The 17,960-nt window shown below is 39.1% G+C and overlaps 1 non-coding gene across 1 annotated transcript; it reads right to left on the bottom strand.

The window, feature by feature from the left end:
• Positions 1 to 4,618: 4,618 nt before the first annotated feature.
• On the bottom strand, positions 4,619 to 4,725 carry LOC133798959 (small nucleolar RNA R71). Its single transcript, XR_009876174.1, has one exon. It is a non-coding gene; the product is annotated as a small nucleolar RNA R71 (small nucleolar RNA).
• Between the last annotated feature and the right edge of the window lie 13,235 nt (positions 4,726 to 17,960).

The raw sequence follows: 17,960 nt of genomic DNA on the forward strand, positions 1-17,960 counted from the left end.
CTCGTTGCCACCTGGAGCTTCTCGTTGGGAATTTCCCGAGGCCCGTATATACCTTCTCAAGTGTCCTTGTCTAATAAGGAACTCTATCTCATCCTTCAGCTGGTTGCATTCGTTGGTATCATGTCCGTAGTCGTTATGATAACGACAGAACTTGGTAGTATCTCTTCTCGAAATATCCTTTCGAATGGGGCAGGTTTCTTATAAGGCACACTAGAACTCGTGGACTGATAAACCTCTCCCCAAGACTCAATAAGGGCAGTGTAGTTAGTGAACCAAGGTTCATAACGATTACCTTTGGCCCGCTTATTATCAGAGGTGGAAGGCTCATTGTGCGGCCGTTTCCCCCCATTCTTGCCATTGCCATTGCCGTTCCCATTGCCTTTGCCGTTGTCGTTGGGCTTCGACCCATTGGCGGCTTTGGCAGGCTCGGCTGTCCCCTTGTCCTTGCCTGGGGGCTTCCCTTCATTGGCGATGGCATCCTCGAGCTTGATATATCGATCAGCTCGATCCAAAAATTCCTGGGTAGTTCTGACCCCATGTTTTCTGAGGCTGTCCCAGAGAGGCGTGCGGCGCTTAACCCCTACAGTTATGGCCATCATTTTTCCTTCATCTCCCACTGTTTTTGCCCCAGCAGCTACTTGCATAAAGCGTTGGACGTAGTCCTTCAGTGGTTCTCCATCTTGCTGGTGTATTTCAACCAGTTGATTTGCCTCAGTCGGGTGCACACGACTCGCGTAGAACTGTCCGTAAAACTCCTTCATGAACATTTCCCAGGAAACTATACTTGCAGGAGGGAATTTGAAAAACCACTCCTGTGCGGCATCAGAAAGTGTTACAGGGAAGATCCTGCACCGAGCGTCTTCAGACACTTTCTGAATGTCCATTTATATATCAAACTTGTTGACGTGAGATACCGGGTCACCATACCCGTCAAAGTTCGAAAGCGTAGGCATCTTAAACTTGCTAGGAGTTTCTGCCATAGCTATCCTCTGGACGAAAGGAGTGCCCTTTCTCCTATCGTGGTTGATATAAGATGTTCTTCCCCTGACCAGCTGCTGCACTGCCTGGTTGAGGGCATCTATTTCGGCCTGCACGGAGCCAGGAATCGCCGGGGCCTCTGGCTTTGGGGGGACGTACTCGTCGTGCAGCTCCTGGCGATCGTTGAGTATGTCTCTTAAATCCTCGTCTCTCCTCCGCTGCTCGCTAGCTCCGAGCCGGTTGAAGACGGTATTTTGTCTGGGCTGCCCACCAGCATCCCGTCTTTCGGGTTGGTCATCCCTAGGTGGCAAGCTTCTGGCTCCACCTCTTTCTTCATTCCTCCGACCGGCGTTTCCTCTGCCTGAGTCGGCCTCGTATAACCATGGCCATCTCTGAACCTTGATTGGCTATGGTGGGATCGACTGTTCCCTCGGTTGCCTTCCCGGGCTGGAACCTCCCGAGCATTAGAGGGTGGCCTGCGTTGGTCGGTCGGTCCCCATGCATTATCATGTCGTGGGGGGCCTCGGACCGCAGAGCCTGACTCTGAGTTCCTCCTGTTACCAGGAGAACGCTGTCCTCTGCTCGGAGGGTTTGGCTTGTCACCCCTATGGCGTCTAGGACTGCGAGGCGACTGCCCGGCCCTATTCTGCCTTTGTTGTGGGGGATTTCCGTGACTAGCTTGGGATAGAGGTTGTGCCTCAAGGTCCCTCAGCGGGACATCGTCTTGAGGCACCGGTGGCTGCTCGGGCCTTTGTGGGCTCGAGGGTTGGATAGGCGGGCTAGGATTAGGACCCCTCTGGGGCAGCCCACTCATAGGTTGATCAGGCTGCGAGGCAGGTGCAACCTGGTTCCTAGCCAGCTTTAGGGCTCCCTCTGGCGACGGTCCATCTCTGCCTGCCTTTCACTCAGTTCCAAGCGCTGTCGTTCAATCTCCTGTTGCTGCCGCGCCATGATTTCGGCAGCACTTTCCTGGCTGGCCCATAGATTGGCCAGTTCATCCTGCAATACCCCCAGGGTATTCTTTAGCGTCTCAGAATCCATTTCTTCCTCATCGAATTCCAAATGTGGCTCATCCTCAGTCACGTTTGGAGGAGGAGGAGGAGGAGGCGGGTGAGATGGTGCAGCGCCGGCCGCCTGTCCAGTTTTCTTGGTAGTTTTCGCCATTGATCTTTCAACGATAATGTATCAAGCTCTCAATGAAAGCACCAGAATGTTGACCCTAATTTTGGCCAACTGACACGGAGTCAAATATGCTTGATGTGGACAAATACGTTGAAAGGAATGTGATGACAAAAACAATGAAGAACACAAGAATTTATAGTGGTTCGGCCCCAGAATCTGGTAACAACCTACGTCCACTTGAATTGTTATTGATATAAGATTCAAAGGAGTGATCAAAGAACTAGGGTTCAATGAGTTTCACCAACCTTTGAAGAACAAGACAATATATCAAATAGAATAACTCTAATCTCAGATAATCAGAAAGCAAAAGTCCCCCTCCCTTGAGCTATCTTTCTCTATTTATAGGCTCAAGGAAGATTTACATTAATTTGTTAAAGATATTCTTTCCTAAATAATCAGATACTCATGAAATCATGAGAGATAATTTCGGATTCTATCATAACTGCATAAGATTTCTCCATGTATAGCGTGCATATGATCAGGCTGGTCGTATATAGCGATTGAACGTTGTGCCAATAGATATCTTCCTGGTCGATAGTTGAGCACGAATTTGTTAGGCTAATTTTAGCCTATCTTTTCAAGTGTCTTTATCAGTGTCTTTTTAATGGTTCTTGTGTTTTTTGGAGCGGAATTATGCTTGTTTTTGCTTGATTTCAGGTTAAGCTTATGTTTTGGGCATTTGGAGTGGATTGTGTAGAAATCAAGCATTTGGAGTGGATTGTGCTGAAATTTCAATTAGGGCCGTGGCTCAGGAATTGGCGCCGCGGCGCTCGTGCGTATTAGAGCCGCGGCGAGCCCCTTTCCAGAGACTCGAGATTTTGCCTTTGCCTAGTAGGGCCGCGGCGCTATCGGCCGTACACTTCAGAATTTTAAGGGCAATTTCGTCATTATGGGGAGGATATAGAATGAGGTCTTCATTCTGAAAAGGGGATCGCGATTTTTGACGAGGAGACAGAAAAAAAGGGAGAAAGACAAGAGAAGACGGGTTTTGGAGCAAGCGTGGGCGATCGCCGACAACTCCCCATCTAGTTTCATCCTCTTTTTCTTTGATTTTTCCTATGTTATTGTTTAGTTTGATTATGGATTTGAATTTTGAGATGATGAACTAAACTCTTATTAGGGATTTGATGGATATTGACTGAAATCATCCCATGGTTAATGCTATTTGATTATTTCTTCTTGCTTGTCTATGAAATTTGTTCATCTTTATGCTTAATGTATGTTTGAGATTGATCACCTCGAGCATGATTTATGATCCTAATGTGAAATCTGAAAAGTGAATATTAGGAATGCTCTAAGTGAATGAACATAGGTTTTGATGCGAAACGAAAGTATTCGCATAGCTTATGTGACTTATAGATTATTACTTAAAGCGAATTGATTGTTGTGCTATCTCAGAAATGCAATAGTTGACAATACAATTTAGAACCTAAATGATCTAAAAAGAGTTTAGGTAATTTTATAATCTGTCATTTCAGTGAAAGAAGAAGAATAGTCAACTAGCGTTAACAATTGGGTAATCGAAGCAATTGAAATCATATCCCTATCTTCACATCCATTGTTAAACCCTTAATTTCTTATTTGTTGATTTTGCTTGTTTAGTTTGCTGCATTTTTATTTAAACATCAAATTTTATTGTTACCAAATAGAAATATAGATCCAATTTTGTTAGTACTTAGCTACAATTCCCTTGGGTTCGACCTCACCTGTGTGAGTACTACTTGTATGATACGTGCACTTGCGTGTATTAAAATATAAGCAGCAAGTTTTTGGCGCCGTTGCCGGGGAATTGTTTAGTTAATATTACGTTAGTTGGATTAAATTCTAATTTGGTTTTCTTTTCACTTTTTGCTAACTTGTTTGTGTCAAATTCTTCTTATCTCATCTCAGGTACCATTGGTTTATGCGACGTCAAGGACCAGCTGCAAGAGTGCCTGTTGATCCTGAGATAGAGAAGACTTGTCGGCAAAACAGAAAAAATAAAAGGTTGGAAAGAGTTGCACATAGGATTGAGCAAGAGGAAGTTATGGCCAACTACGGTAATAATGGGGGTGCCATAGAAGACCCAACTAATGGTCAGAATCCACCCGACCGTAGCCTGAGGGACTATGTTTTGCCAACAATGACAGGGGTCCAGTCTTGTATAAGACCACCCACGGTAGATGCAAACAATTTTGAAATAAAGCCAGCCATACTTCAGATGGTTCAATCCACAGTCCAGTTTGGGGGACTACCCACTGAAGACCCAAACATGCATCTCTCTAACTTCATGGAGCTCTGTCAGACATTTAAGATGAATGGAGTTAGTGATGATGCTATCAGACTTAGATTGTTCCCATTTTCTCTGAGGGAGCGAGCTAAGAGTTGGTTGGTATCCTTGCCACCTAACTCAATCAATACATGGAATGATCTAGCACTGAAGTTCCTCTCCAAGTTTTTCCCTCCAGCTAAAGCAGCTAAGTTGAGAGGAGAGATCAATAATTTTTCTCAGTTGGATAATGAGTCTCTTTATGAAGCTCGGGAGAGATTCAAAGAATTGATAAGAAAGTGCCCGCATCACGGAATAGAGAAATGGATGCTAGTCCATAATTTTTATAATGGGTTGTGTGGTACTACTCGCACACTCATTGATGCAGCAGCTGGTGGTGCGTTTATGAGAAAAAGCGCCAATGAGGCATATGACTTGCTGGAAGAAATGGCCATGAATAATCAGCAGTGGCCAAGTGAAAGAAGTTCTTCAAGGAAAGTGGCCGGTATGTATGAAGTGGATGCAATTTCGAAATTGACCGCTCAAGTTGAAGCCTTGACTAAGCAATTGCAAGGCAATGTGATGACAGCTCCAGTGCAACAGGCCCAGACTTTGTGTGAAATATGTGGGGGCCCTCATGCCTATGAACAGTGTCAGTATGCTGATGTAAACAACATGCCTATGGAGCAGGCTCAGGCTATTGGGAATTTTCCTCGACAGAGCAACAACAACCCTTACTCCAATTCCTTTAATCAAGGGTGGAGGAATCATCCCAACTTCTCTTGGAAGAATGATCAGCAAGGCCAATCTTCAAGCCAACAGCAGTCATTCCAACAACAGCCACAGGGGTTCTTTCAGCCAAGATTTAGACAGCAGCAACAACCCCAACCGACCACTCATCATCAGCAGCAACAAAATTCTGGTGGAAACTCTAATGCTCAGTCAGATGTGTTAAACCAATTCATGGCTGAAACTCGGTCTTCTATTAGAAATTTGGAGACCCAAATGGGACAATTGGCTACTCTCATGGCTAATCGTGCCCAAGGTAACTTGCCTAGCACCACTGAAGTCAATCCGAAAGAGAATTGCAAGGCAATCACGTTGAGAAGTGGGAAGAATTATGAGGGACCAAGTGAGAAACAGCCAGTTGAAGAAGTGGGTCAGGATCAACAGGCACCGACACAAGAGGAAAAGAAGCACAGTGAGAAAAAGGCTACTGAGGGCATACCAGTAAAAGGAGCTACCCCACCAATCAGTATTAAGCATCACATAAAGATCCCCTACCCCCAAAGGCTCCGTAAGAACAACATGGACAAGCAGTTTACTAAATTCCTGGAAGTTTTCAAGAAACTGCACATCAACATTCCATTTGCGGAGGCCTTAGAGCAAATGCCGAGTTATGTCAAGTTCATGAAGGACATCTTGTCCAAGAAGAGGAAGATGGAGGATTTTGAAACTATGGCATTGACAGAAGAGTGTAGTGCTATACTGCAAAAGAAGCTCCCTCCTAAACTGAGAGATCCTGGGAGTTTCACAATACCGTGCACTATTGGGAGAATTGAGGGAATAAATGCTCTTTGTGATTTGGGGGCCAGTATCAACCTGATGCCATTGTCAGTTTTCAAGAGATTGCAACTTGGTGAAGCAAAGCCCACAACTGTAACTTTGCAACTAGCTGATCGTTCGTTGGCACATCCAAGAGGGGTAATTGAAGATGTCCTGGTCAAAGTGGACAAGTTTATTTTTCCTGCCGATTTCATAGTTCTTGACATGGAAGAGGATAGCAATGTCCCCATTATCCTTGGGAGACCCTTCTTGGCAACAGGCCAAGCACTTATAGATGTTCAGAAGGGTGAGTTGAAGTTGAGAGTGCAAGGGGAAGAAGTTGTGCTCAAGGCCATGACCTATCCAGAAGCTAGTGACAATTGCTTTTCAGTGGATGTAATGGGTAATTTAGTGGAAGAGAGAAAACTGATAAATGATCCTCTTGAGTTGAGTTTGGTTGAAGATGAAGTTAGTGATCAAGATGGAAAGGAAGCTATGGAGTACGCAAAATGGCTTAATTCTTATGGGCCATTGAAAAGGAAATACTTTGAAGAGCTTGGGGCAGTACCAAAAAGATCATTGCCCTCAGTTGAGAAACCCCCAGAGTTAGAACTGAAGGTACTTCCTGACCACCTGAGGTATGAGTTTTTGGGTGAAAATAAGACACTCCCAGTTATAGTTTCAGCTTCACTATCTGATGTGGAGACTGAAAAATTGTTGAGAATTCTGAGAGAGCACATGAAGGCCATTGGGTGGACTTTGGCAGACATCAAGGGGATCAGCCCCTCTACTGTTATGCACCGAATCTTAATGGAGGATGGAGTCAAACCAACCATAGACGCCCAAAGAAGACTTAATCCACCAATGAAAGAAATTGTGAGAAAAGAAGTGTTGAAGTGGTTAGATGCAGGGGTAGCTTACCCAATTTCTGACAGTGAGTGGGTGAGTCCGGTTCAGGTGGTACCTAAAAAGGGAGGGATGACGGTAGTGAAGAATGAGAAGAACGAGTTAATTCCAACAAGAACTGTTACTGGTTGGAGAATATGCATTGACTACCGCAAGCTCAACATGGCAACAAGGAAAGACCATTTTCCCCTTCCCTTTATTGATCAGATGTTAGACAGACTGACAGGAAAGGAGTATTATTGCTTTTTGGATGGTTACTCTGGGTATCATCAAATAGTCATTGCACCAGAGGACCAAGAGAAAACGACATTTACATGTCCTTATGGCACATTCGCTTTCTGACGCATGCCATTTGGGCTATGTAACGCACCAGCAACTTTCCAACGGTGTATGATGGCCATTTTTTCTTACTTGGTTGAGAACTGTATAGAAATTTTCATGGACGATTTCTCAGTGTTTGGCTCATCGTTTGATCATTGTTTGAGGAACTTGGATCTGGTATTGATTCGATGTGAAGAATCCAATTTGGTGCTTAATTGGGAGAAGTGCCACTTCATGGTTAGAGAGGGGATTGTTTTGGGACACAAGATCTCACAGGAAGGCATTGAGGTAGACAGAGCCAAGGTGTCTACTATTGAGAATTTTCCCCCTCCAGTTTCGATAAAAGGGGTTCGTAGTTTTTTGGGTCATGCCGGTTTTTACAGACGGTTCATAAAGGATTTCTCGAAGATATCCAAGCCATTGTCTAATTTGCTTGTTAATGGAGTGCCCTTTGAGTTTGGAAAGGAGTGTATGGAGGCTTTTCAAACTCTTAAGGAAAAATTGATTTCGGCACCTATAGTCATTGCACCGAATTGGGAGCTACCGTTTGAGTTGATGTGTGATGCAAGTGACTATGCTGTCGGGGCTGTGTTGGGTCAACGAGTTGACAAGGTTTTTCGCACCATCTACTATGCTAGTAGGACCTTGAATGATGCTCAATTGAATTATGCTACTACTGAAAAGGAGATGTTGTCCATAGTCTTCGCTTGTGATAAGTTTAGGCCATACTTAATCGGGAATAAGGTTATTGTGTACACAGACCATTCGGCAATCAAATACCTTATGACCAAGAAGGATGCCAAGCCAAGACTAATCCGATGGGTCCTTCTCCTCCAGGAGTTTGAATTAGAAATCAGAGACAAGAAGGGTACCGAGAACCTAGTAGCAGATCATTTGTCAAGATTGGAGTCAGAAGAGGGTCAGAATATGAAAGAAGTCCAGATAAATGATGAGTTCCCTGATGAGCAGTTATTTGCTTTGAAAGAAAGTTTGTTGGTTCCATGGTTTGCTGATTATGTCAACTTCCTAGCTGCAAGCATCACACCTCCTGACATGACAAGACAACAATTGAAGAAATTCTTTTCTGAGGTAAAGCACTATTATTGGGAAGAGCCAATCCTTTATAAGCACTGTGCCGATCAGATAATTAGAAGATGTGTGCCTGAAGAGGAGATGTACTCTGTCCTGAATCATTGTCATGGTCTGCAGTGTGGAGGTCACTTTGGTGGGACAAGGACCGCTGCAAAGGTTCTACAAAGTGGGTTTTTCTGGCCAACTCTCTTTAAGGATGCTCATGAGTTTGTCAAGGCATGTGATCGTTGTCAGAGGACTGGTAATATTTCAAGAAGGAACGAGATGCCTTTGACTGGTATTGTAGAAGTGGAACTGTTTGATGTGTGGGGTATAGACTTCATGGGCCCTTTTCCGTCATCATACAACAATCTGTTTATTTTGCTAGCTGTGGACTACGTTTCTAAGTGGGTGGAAGCGGCTGCAACTCACGCTAATGACGGTAAAACAGTTCTTACTTTTATCCAAAAGTACATTTTCACCCGGTTTGGTACTCCTAGAGCTATTATTAGTGATGAGGGGAGTCATTTCTGTAACAAGCAATTTGAGGCATTACTTGCGAAATATGGAGTTAGACATAGAAAAGCATTACCCTATCACCCGCAGAGTAATGGACAAGCTGAGATTTCCAACCGGGAAATTAAGTTAATATTGGAGAAGACGGTACAGAGCTCAAGGAAAGACTGGTCAAAGAAGCTCGATGATGCTTTGTGGGCATACAGAACAGCTTTCAAAACACCTATTGGTATGTCACCATATAGGATGGTCTTTGGGAAAGCGTGTCATCTTCCAGTGGAACTTGAGCATAGAGCATTTTGGGCCATGAAGACTTTGAACATGGACTTGGTAGCAGCTGGTGAGAAGAGGCTTTTGCAATTGAACGAGTTGGAAGAGTTTAGAAACGAAGCCTATGAGAACGCCAAGATTTACAAGGAGAGGACTAAGAAGTGGCATGACCAGAACCTTGTCAGGAAAGAATTCCAACCGGGACAACAGGTATTACTCTTTAATTCAAGATTGAAACTTTTTCCGGGCAAGTTGAAATCGAGATGGTCTGGTCCTTTCACGATATTACAAGTGTTTCCTTATGGTTCCGTTGAAGTAACAAGTGAAAAGACTGGCAAGTTTAAAGTAAATGGTCAGCGATTAAAGCTCTACTTGGGTGGTCAGTTTGATCAAGCCAAGTCCGCCATTCTCTTGGCGCCTCAGTAAGGAGGAAACCAGCGTCCGGCTATATGACGTTAACGACAGCACCATTGGGAGGCATCCCAAATTGTTTTTTTTTTATTATTTTGCTTTTTAATCTTTGGTTTGGAACAATTAGTATTTTTAAGTGTTTTTATTTCGTAGTTTTATTGTATTCTATGTAAAGAAAAAAACCGTGAAAAGCGTGAAAAATTGAAAATTTTTGCTGTATTTTAATTAGGGCCGCGGCGCATGTTGTAGAGCCGCGGCGCCTAAGGGTATTAGCGCCGTGGCGAGGCGCTGGTCAGAGAGCATGGAAAATTTGGATTCGAGCTAGCGCCGCGGCCCTCTTTTCCTGCGCCGCGGCGCCTAAGGGTATTAGCGCCGTGGCGAGGTGTTGGACAGAGCTAGAAAATTCGGAGTCGCGCTAGCGTCGCGGCCCCACATTCCTGCGCCACGGCTCCTGGGGAAATAAAATTGCACTAGCGCCGCGGCGCTAGTGGGTTGCGCCGCGGCACAAACACGGGCCACCTTTTAAAAACGTGATTTTGCCCCAAATTTTTTAGACCCAACAAAATTGCACCAGCCGCCTCTCTTCATCCTCTCCGCCTCTCCTCCGCCCAAATCACCATAAAACCTCCATAACCACCAATAATTCACTCATCTCTCATAATTTCTTCATCCCTTCCCATAAAAATCACTTCCTCCATCATTTTCTTTGTCCCTTTTGACCTATTTTCTTCAAAAATCCCCTTTTACCCAATCATTTCAACCCTAATCCGAAAATCCCATCCTCTTCCTCAATATTGCTCATTTCTTCAAGCTTTGGATAACAATGGAGGATTATCCATGGATTCCTCAATAATGTAAGTGATCTTGCTTCTCATCTTTTCAATTTATTGAGAATCCTTTGGCTATTGGGAAATCTAGTGTTTATTGGGTTTATTATGGATTAAGTGGTGCATTTTGGTTATTTTTGGTATTCTAAAAAATTGGAGTGAAAAATTGTGGTTTGTGAAGAATTTTATGATTTTTGGGAAGTGACAAAAACAAGGGGAGGTGCTGCCAAAATTTCTAGTGATTTACAAGTTGGTATTTTGTGAGTTGTTTCACTTAATGGGGCCAAAGAAGAGTACTGTGAATGCTTCAGGTGCGTCATCGTCCCGCCCTCCTCGTGTCTCAACAAGGGCGGATTATGACACCTCAAGATTTGTGAGCAAAGAGGCTCAAGAGCGGTTTGTGGTGTTGTCAGGGAAACCTATTCTTGAAGAAAGAGGCATGGAATTTAGTCCAGAGCCCCTAGAAAACCAGCCATTGTATGAGCCTATTCGAGCTGAGATTGCTCGGCGGCAGTGGGACCAATTTGTTGACTGCAATGGCAAGGCAAACCACACGATGACATACGAGTTCCTTGCTAATTGGCCAGAAAAAGAAAATAATGTTGTCATGGTGCGGGGCAAGAAGATACCAGTCACTGTTGCAGCTTTTAATCAATTGTATGATGTACCTGACTTTCCCATAGAAGAAGAAGAGCTGCGGGTACTAGGGGCCGATAATATAGACTATGTTGACCTTGCTGAAACATTGGGTTTTCCTGGCGCAAGAATTCATTTGAAGGATGGTGAGCCAAACTGTATGTATCGCTGTGAACTTAACCAAGTGGCTCGTGCTTGGTGCTATTTTGTGAGTGCCCGTCTGATTCCCAACAATCATTTGTCTGACATCCCTGTTGACCGGCTCAAGGTGACATATGCTATTTTAAAGGGGTACAACATAAACATTGGGAGGTATGTCAGGGAAAGTATAAATCATATAATTCAGGGCACCACTACTGGCGGGTTAGGGCATGGCACTTTCATTACTGAACTTTGCGTGGCATATGGTGCACCTCAATACTTGACTGATATGAAGGTGCCTCCGCAAAAGCCAGTCGGTTTGGCCATGGTGAATCGCCTCATTCCACCGCATCCCTATGATGCCCCACAAGTTCAAAGAAGAAGAGGTCGCCGCCGACAAAGGACCGATGATGGTGAGGATGAGCCCGAACTTTTGGGTGGCCCCATGGATCCTGCTATGCAGCACACTCATGCTCAGTTGAATTACCTTATTCAGCAAAACATGCATATGCAGACTTATTTGGGGCAGCGGAGTGCTTACGATGCAAACCATATTCAGTAGCTGAATAGTTTGGTATCTCGGTGGTCTTTGGATGAAGAAGATGAAAATTACTTTGCACTACCACCGCGTTTCACTCCTTATGATCAACCACCACCACCCAACCCATTTTGAGGGGTTATCAGGTAAGTTTCTCTCTTTTTGATTGTCATGCTCACATTGGGGACAATGTGGAATAAAAAGTTTAAGGGAGGGGCTTGCTTTTCTGTTTTACTTGCTTTTCTGTTTTAATTTAGCTTAGTTAAAATTTTGTTGTTTAATTTTGTTGTTTTTCTTTGTGTGTGTGTCAAAAGTTAAGCCAATGATATGTATAAATGTTGTTGTTGTCGCTTGTCAAACGGAAACTGTGTCTAACCGTGTGCTTGATTTGATCACTCTTTGGATTAATTTTGATGCCTTTTGGAAATTTTAGTATATGTTGCAAATGTGAATAAGTGGATTATGCTATACATGTGTTACTTGGGTTTGAGGTATGAATTGATGAAAATGATAGAACTTGCACTGCTTGCCTTTTGAGACGAAATCCTTGATGACATATGTTTTGGAATATGATTTAGGCAATCTTTTGGAACGTTTGGGCCTTTCAAGCTTACCCTTATCATTATTATCCCTAGTCCACCTATTTGTGCCTTAACTTGTTTGATTGATTGTATAACCACTCATTAAGCGAAAAATGTACCAATTATTATTTGTCCCTACCCTGTGAATTATGCCATAAGCTTAGAAATAAGTTTGGGGGAACGAATTGTAATTGGGTAATTGATGTAAGTGGATGAACGATGTAATCTTCTGATTGAGACAAGTGTGAAATGTAAAAGTGCTTCCAACATCACTAAATTTTGATTAATAAAAAAAAATGATGAATAATTAAATAAAGTGATGTTGGAGCATTGAGTATGAGTCCTCAATCAATAAAAAGTGGGTGAAAAAGGGGTTGGTAACTGAGTGCAAAGTGGGTTGTTTGATTGGTTTTTGATGTGCTTATGGTATAATGAAGCCTAAATGTCTTTCTTATCCACCTTCACCTAAGCCAAAACGTTATGAACCTTTGAAGTCCTTTTGATTCCATAACATGTGTTGTTGACATTAGTGGAGAAAGGTAAGTGTGCAAGCATATTGAATTTTGGCTAGTGGATCGTTGGAATGAGTGAGGCATGTATGGTGTTATCTAGTTATTCATCTTTATTTGCAAGGTATAATCTAATTTCCAATTGAGGCACTCAGATTAATTGTTAGAGTTTTTGAATTGAAATTCTGGTTGATCAACAGTTGAAGTTTTGTGAGTGATGACGGCGTGGTTTAAACAAGACTGGAGGCTTAACTTGTCATGTTTATTTGTTTTAGTTTAATTTGTCGTTCCCTTACTCGAGGACGAGTAAGAATAAAGTTTGGGGGAGTTTGTTAGGCTAATTTTAGCCTATCTTTTCAAGTGTCTTTATCAGTGTCTTTTTAATGGTTCTTGTGTTTTTTGGAGCGGAATTATGCTTGTTTTTGCTTGATTTCAGGTTAAGCTTATGTTTTGGGCATTTGGAGTGGATTGTGTAGAAATCAAGCATTTGGAGTGGATTGTGCTGAAATTTCAATTAGGGCCGCGGCGCAGGAATTGGCGCCGCGGCGCTCGTGCGTATTAGAGCCGCGGCGAGCCCCTTTCCAGAGACTCGAGATTTTGCCTTTGCCTAGTAGGGCCGCGGCGCTATCGGCCATACACTTCAGAATTTTAAGGGAAATTTCGTCATTATGGGGAGGATATAGAATGAGGTCTTCATTCTGAAAAGGGGATCGCGATTTTTGACGAGGAGACAGAAAAAAAGGGAGAAAGACAAGAAAAGACGGGTTTTGGAGCAAGCGTGGGCGATCGCCGACAACTCCCCATCTAGTTTCATCCTCTTTTTCTTTGATTTTTCCTATGTTATTGTTTAGTTTGATTCTGGATTTGAATTTTGAGATGATGAACTAAACTCTTATTAGGGATTTGATGGATATTGACTGAAATCATCCCATGGTTAATGCTATTTGATTATTTCTTCTTGCTTGTCTATGAAATTTGTTCATCTTTATGCTTAATGTATGTTTGAGATTGATCACCTCGAGCATGATTTATGATCCTAATGTGAAATCTGAAAAGTGAATATTAGGAATGCTCTAAGTGAATGAACATAGGTTTTGATGCGAAACGAAAGTATTCGCATAGCTTATGTGACTTATAGATTATTACTTAAAGCGAATTGATTGTTGTGCTATCTCAGAAATGCAATAGTTGACAATACAATTTAGAACCTAAATGATCTGAAAAGAGTTTAGGTAATTTTATAATCTGTCATTTCAGTGAAAGAAGAAGAATAGTCAACTAGCGTTAACAATTGGGTAATCGAAGCAATTGAAATCATATCCCTATCTTCACATCCATTGTTAAACCCTTAATTTCTTATTTGTTGATTTTGCTTGTTTAGTTTGCTGCATTTTTATTTAAACATCAAATTTTATTGTTGCCAAATTGAAATATAGATCCAATTTTGTTAGTACTTAGCTACAATTCCCTTGGGTTCGACCTCACCTGTGTGAGTACTACTTGTATGATACGTGCACTTGCGTGTATTAAAATATAAGCAACAGAATTCTACCAGATGTCAGCCACGTGTATTAAATGTCTGCCATGTCATCCATGCTTGTTTTTTGGATAACAATGTTTTAATAAATTAATTATCTTATTAATGAAAATATCAAAAAAACTAACTTTTGAATTTTTAATTAATTAATTAATTAAATATAAGTGAAAAATCTATCCCTGATTTTTATATAGCTTAAGCCACACACAGTCCAAGGACTATGTGTGTCGTGTAGCTCCCTATAAATTAGGGATATTTGTTTTTTCTACAACTATTTATTCAAATTACCTTATCAGATAAAATCCAGCAACCTGATAATTAATTCAAATTTGAATTTATTATCTTTTTAACTAATTATAAAATATAATTAATTATTTGAATAAATATCAATCTTTTTAATTCAAATCCAATTTGAACTTATCAGATTATTATCTCCCACTCAAATATAGATATTTAATTAATTCTACCAATTAATTAAAACTTATTTTAATTAATACTAATTTCAAAAATTAAATATTAATTTTATTATAATTTCAAAAATTATAAAAATTTAATTATTTATATAATTTTGAAAATTACATAATAATTAATTATTAATTAATTTTATTCATTACAACTAATTTGTAATTAATTAATTAATCACTATTATAACATAATTGCATATTTTGCCCGAAAAACAAATTTCTTCTTAAATATGTATTTTCACCATTTACCATTTATATCAACTTTTTCCTTGAATAGTGTTGATAGAGCTGCTGTGAGGACCTATGGACCTATAATTCAAAGCTCCAATAAATTTGAGATTATTAATTAAACTCTTTAATTAAATAATCTTAATTTATTAATATTATGATTACTCCACTATAAATATGAGACTACACTCTTGTAATTATAAACATTTCATTTACTGAGTACTTTATAATAATAATAAAGCGTCCATTGATATAATCATTACATACAAATTAACCCTCTAATAATGGTTCATAATTAACCAGGAATAAAATTACCGTTTTACCCTTTTAATTATATATTGTTTCCTTAAGTACCATTGACTTTACTAGTGAAGGTTAATTCATAACTAAATTATGAATTTGAGCTTAACATCCTTTCAGTCCCAAAAGTCAACCCTTAAAAGAACCATTATTCAATCTCTTACGAGAATGGATAGATTCCATATTTGTATACTATGTCCCCAGCCATTTACATTAATGAGTTCTCAAAACAAAAGTTTCTAGCAGGATCATTCTGACAGACCCTAATGAGTAAATCAAAGAACTCATATAACATAAACAGGAGTTCATAGTAACTTCAGGATTAAAATCTATTTGTATATAATTATCAGTTGATATATTTAATTAATACTTTGAAACAATATTTAACTAAGTATTGTAATTTTTTTTATAGTTTTTTCCATTATATGTAAAAAAAAATCAAATCAATTTTTTCAGTATTTTATTTTTACTATAACACTTATAGGAACACCAAAATTTGGAAAGAAAAATAATAAAAATATGAAAACATGAACGAGTAACCAGTTACCCTGATGAGAACATTCAAATCTTGAAAAAATATATATATGAAGAAGATGGGAGAGATGGGAAAGGTGGTGAATCTGATTTTTTTTTTCTATCTTCAGATTTGTGGAAACTGGTTATTACCTTCCCATTCTTTGTGTATATATTTTTGGGGGTAACTGGTTACCTTCACGTTCTTTGTGTGTATATTTCTGGGGGTAACTGGTTACCTTCATGTTCTGATGTGTGTGTATATTTCTGGGTTCTTTATGGTCACTGGTTACCTATGTTACTAAAATCATAGTTACTTATTCTTCCCTTTTTAATGAAGTGTTCTTCCTCTTTTTCCTTCAAATTTGATATTTCTTTTCATATTTAATGTGAGTAACTGTCACCCTGTTGGGAAAACTTGTACAGGATATTTATTTATTTTCATGTAGATCTAATATTAAACAAATTAATATGAGATAACCTAGAACATGTTTCTAGAATTGAATTCAAAGAGAAACAAAGACAAGAATACTTACAGTATACGCAGCGGAATGAAATAGTCATTCCTTCAGTTTCTCTAACTCTTGTATCCTTTCTGTCGCAGAGTATTATCAAGAAACTGAACCGATCTTCTATTTTCTTCACAATCTTCCAATGTATCCTTAGAATCACCTAGACTAGTGTGGGCAATTCTCAACACACGAGATAGATATAGAAAGAATAAGAGAAAATAATCAAAGACGCTTAGAAAATGACTTGATTTAGAGAGAATCTAAAACTATCATAAAACCAGTGATTAAACTTATGTTTTGACTTCTCTCTAAGCACTCATTTTATAGACTCAATTAGGTCATTTAATTTAATTAAAAAATCAATAAAATAATAGCCAATTTGAAGCCCTAGGTCGAAATTATCATGGGCTTTAGACCCGTGAAATTTCTCATTTGATTATAAGCCCATTGGACTTAAAAACAAGGCCTGTATTATTTTCTATTGATTTAATTAATTAAATAATTATTTAAATACTTTGTCAAATTAATTATTTATAATTTGAACTTTGATTTAAACTTATTTATTAATTTAGATACCAATTTATCTTAATTAATAAATCTGCCATAATTTATCTTTTCTACTCAAAATTACAACTCTGTGAAACTATCCAAAATTGACCTAGTCAACTTTGATAATTCTAATTGATAATTAAATCAATTAATTGAGACTATCTAAATGATTTTATTTATTTATTTCTCTCTATTCTTTTTAACTAGACATGCTACTAGTCGGTTGAGCTCATAAGTGGTACCATCGCGACCTACTCTTCAAGGTGGTGATTTTGATATTTGGGAAGCATATGTTTCTACCGTCGCCGGAGAAGATGACCAGAATAAAAATCAACCATTTAGTTTCTTTTTTTTTATTATTATATTGACTAAAAAGTAACTAAATTTAAACTTAAACAAAACTTAATATACTAAAATTTGTATTCTTATTTTACATTTAAAATATACCATATGGTATCCTAAATAACTTTATAGTTATTTAAAAATATTTCAAGTAATTTTTTAAAATAGATTATTTAGGATATTGTTTAGTAACTTTTAAATAGAAGACTCTTTTTGGTAACTTACTATGTTTGTTGGTTACTTTAAAGTTGTGGCATACTCAAAATTTTAACAAATTGGTATCTTAAATGATTTATAAAAAAATAATGAAAATGTAGCTTTTAAAAGTAATTATGCAGTATACTAAATAATATCATTTTCTAATAAACTATTTGTGATAACTTGGAATTATAGAAGTAATTTTTTATACTATATGAAAACTAATTAGTTTTTAAGATAGACTTGAAGGTAATGTAAACATATATTAATAATAAGACATGTAAATTACATAAGTAACTAAAAAAGTCTATTGAAAGTTACCGTGTAGTATACTACATTAATTTGTTTTAATAAACTATATGGTAACTTATTACATTATATGACAACTCATTAGTTTCTTAAATAAGCTTGAAGGTTACCAAACTGTATCTTAAATAATAAGATATCATAATATAACATAAAAATAACTAATTAGTACATTAAGATGTCTACAAATAAGTTTTGGAGGTAACCAAAAGCAACTGAAACAATATGATCTAAAAATAAAGCTTTTAATAAAAAAAATGACCAATTTGTATCTTATCGGTATTGTAAGCAAACAAAATGTAACTTTTTAAAATCCATAAAAAACAAAAAA

The sequence above is a fragment of the Humulus lupulus genome, chromosome 8, assembly GCF_963169125.1.
Source record: "Humulus lupulus chromosome 8, drHumLupu1.1, whole genome shotgun sequence".
Lineage (NCBI taxonomy): Eukaryota > Viridiplantae > Streptophyta > Magnoliopsida > Rosales > Cannabaceae > Humulus > Humulus lupulus.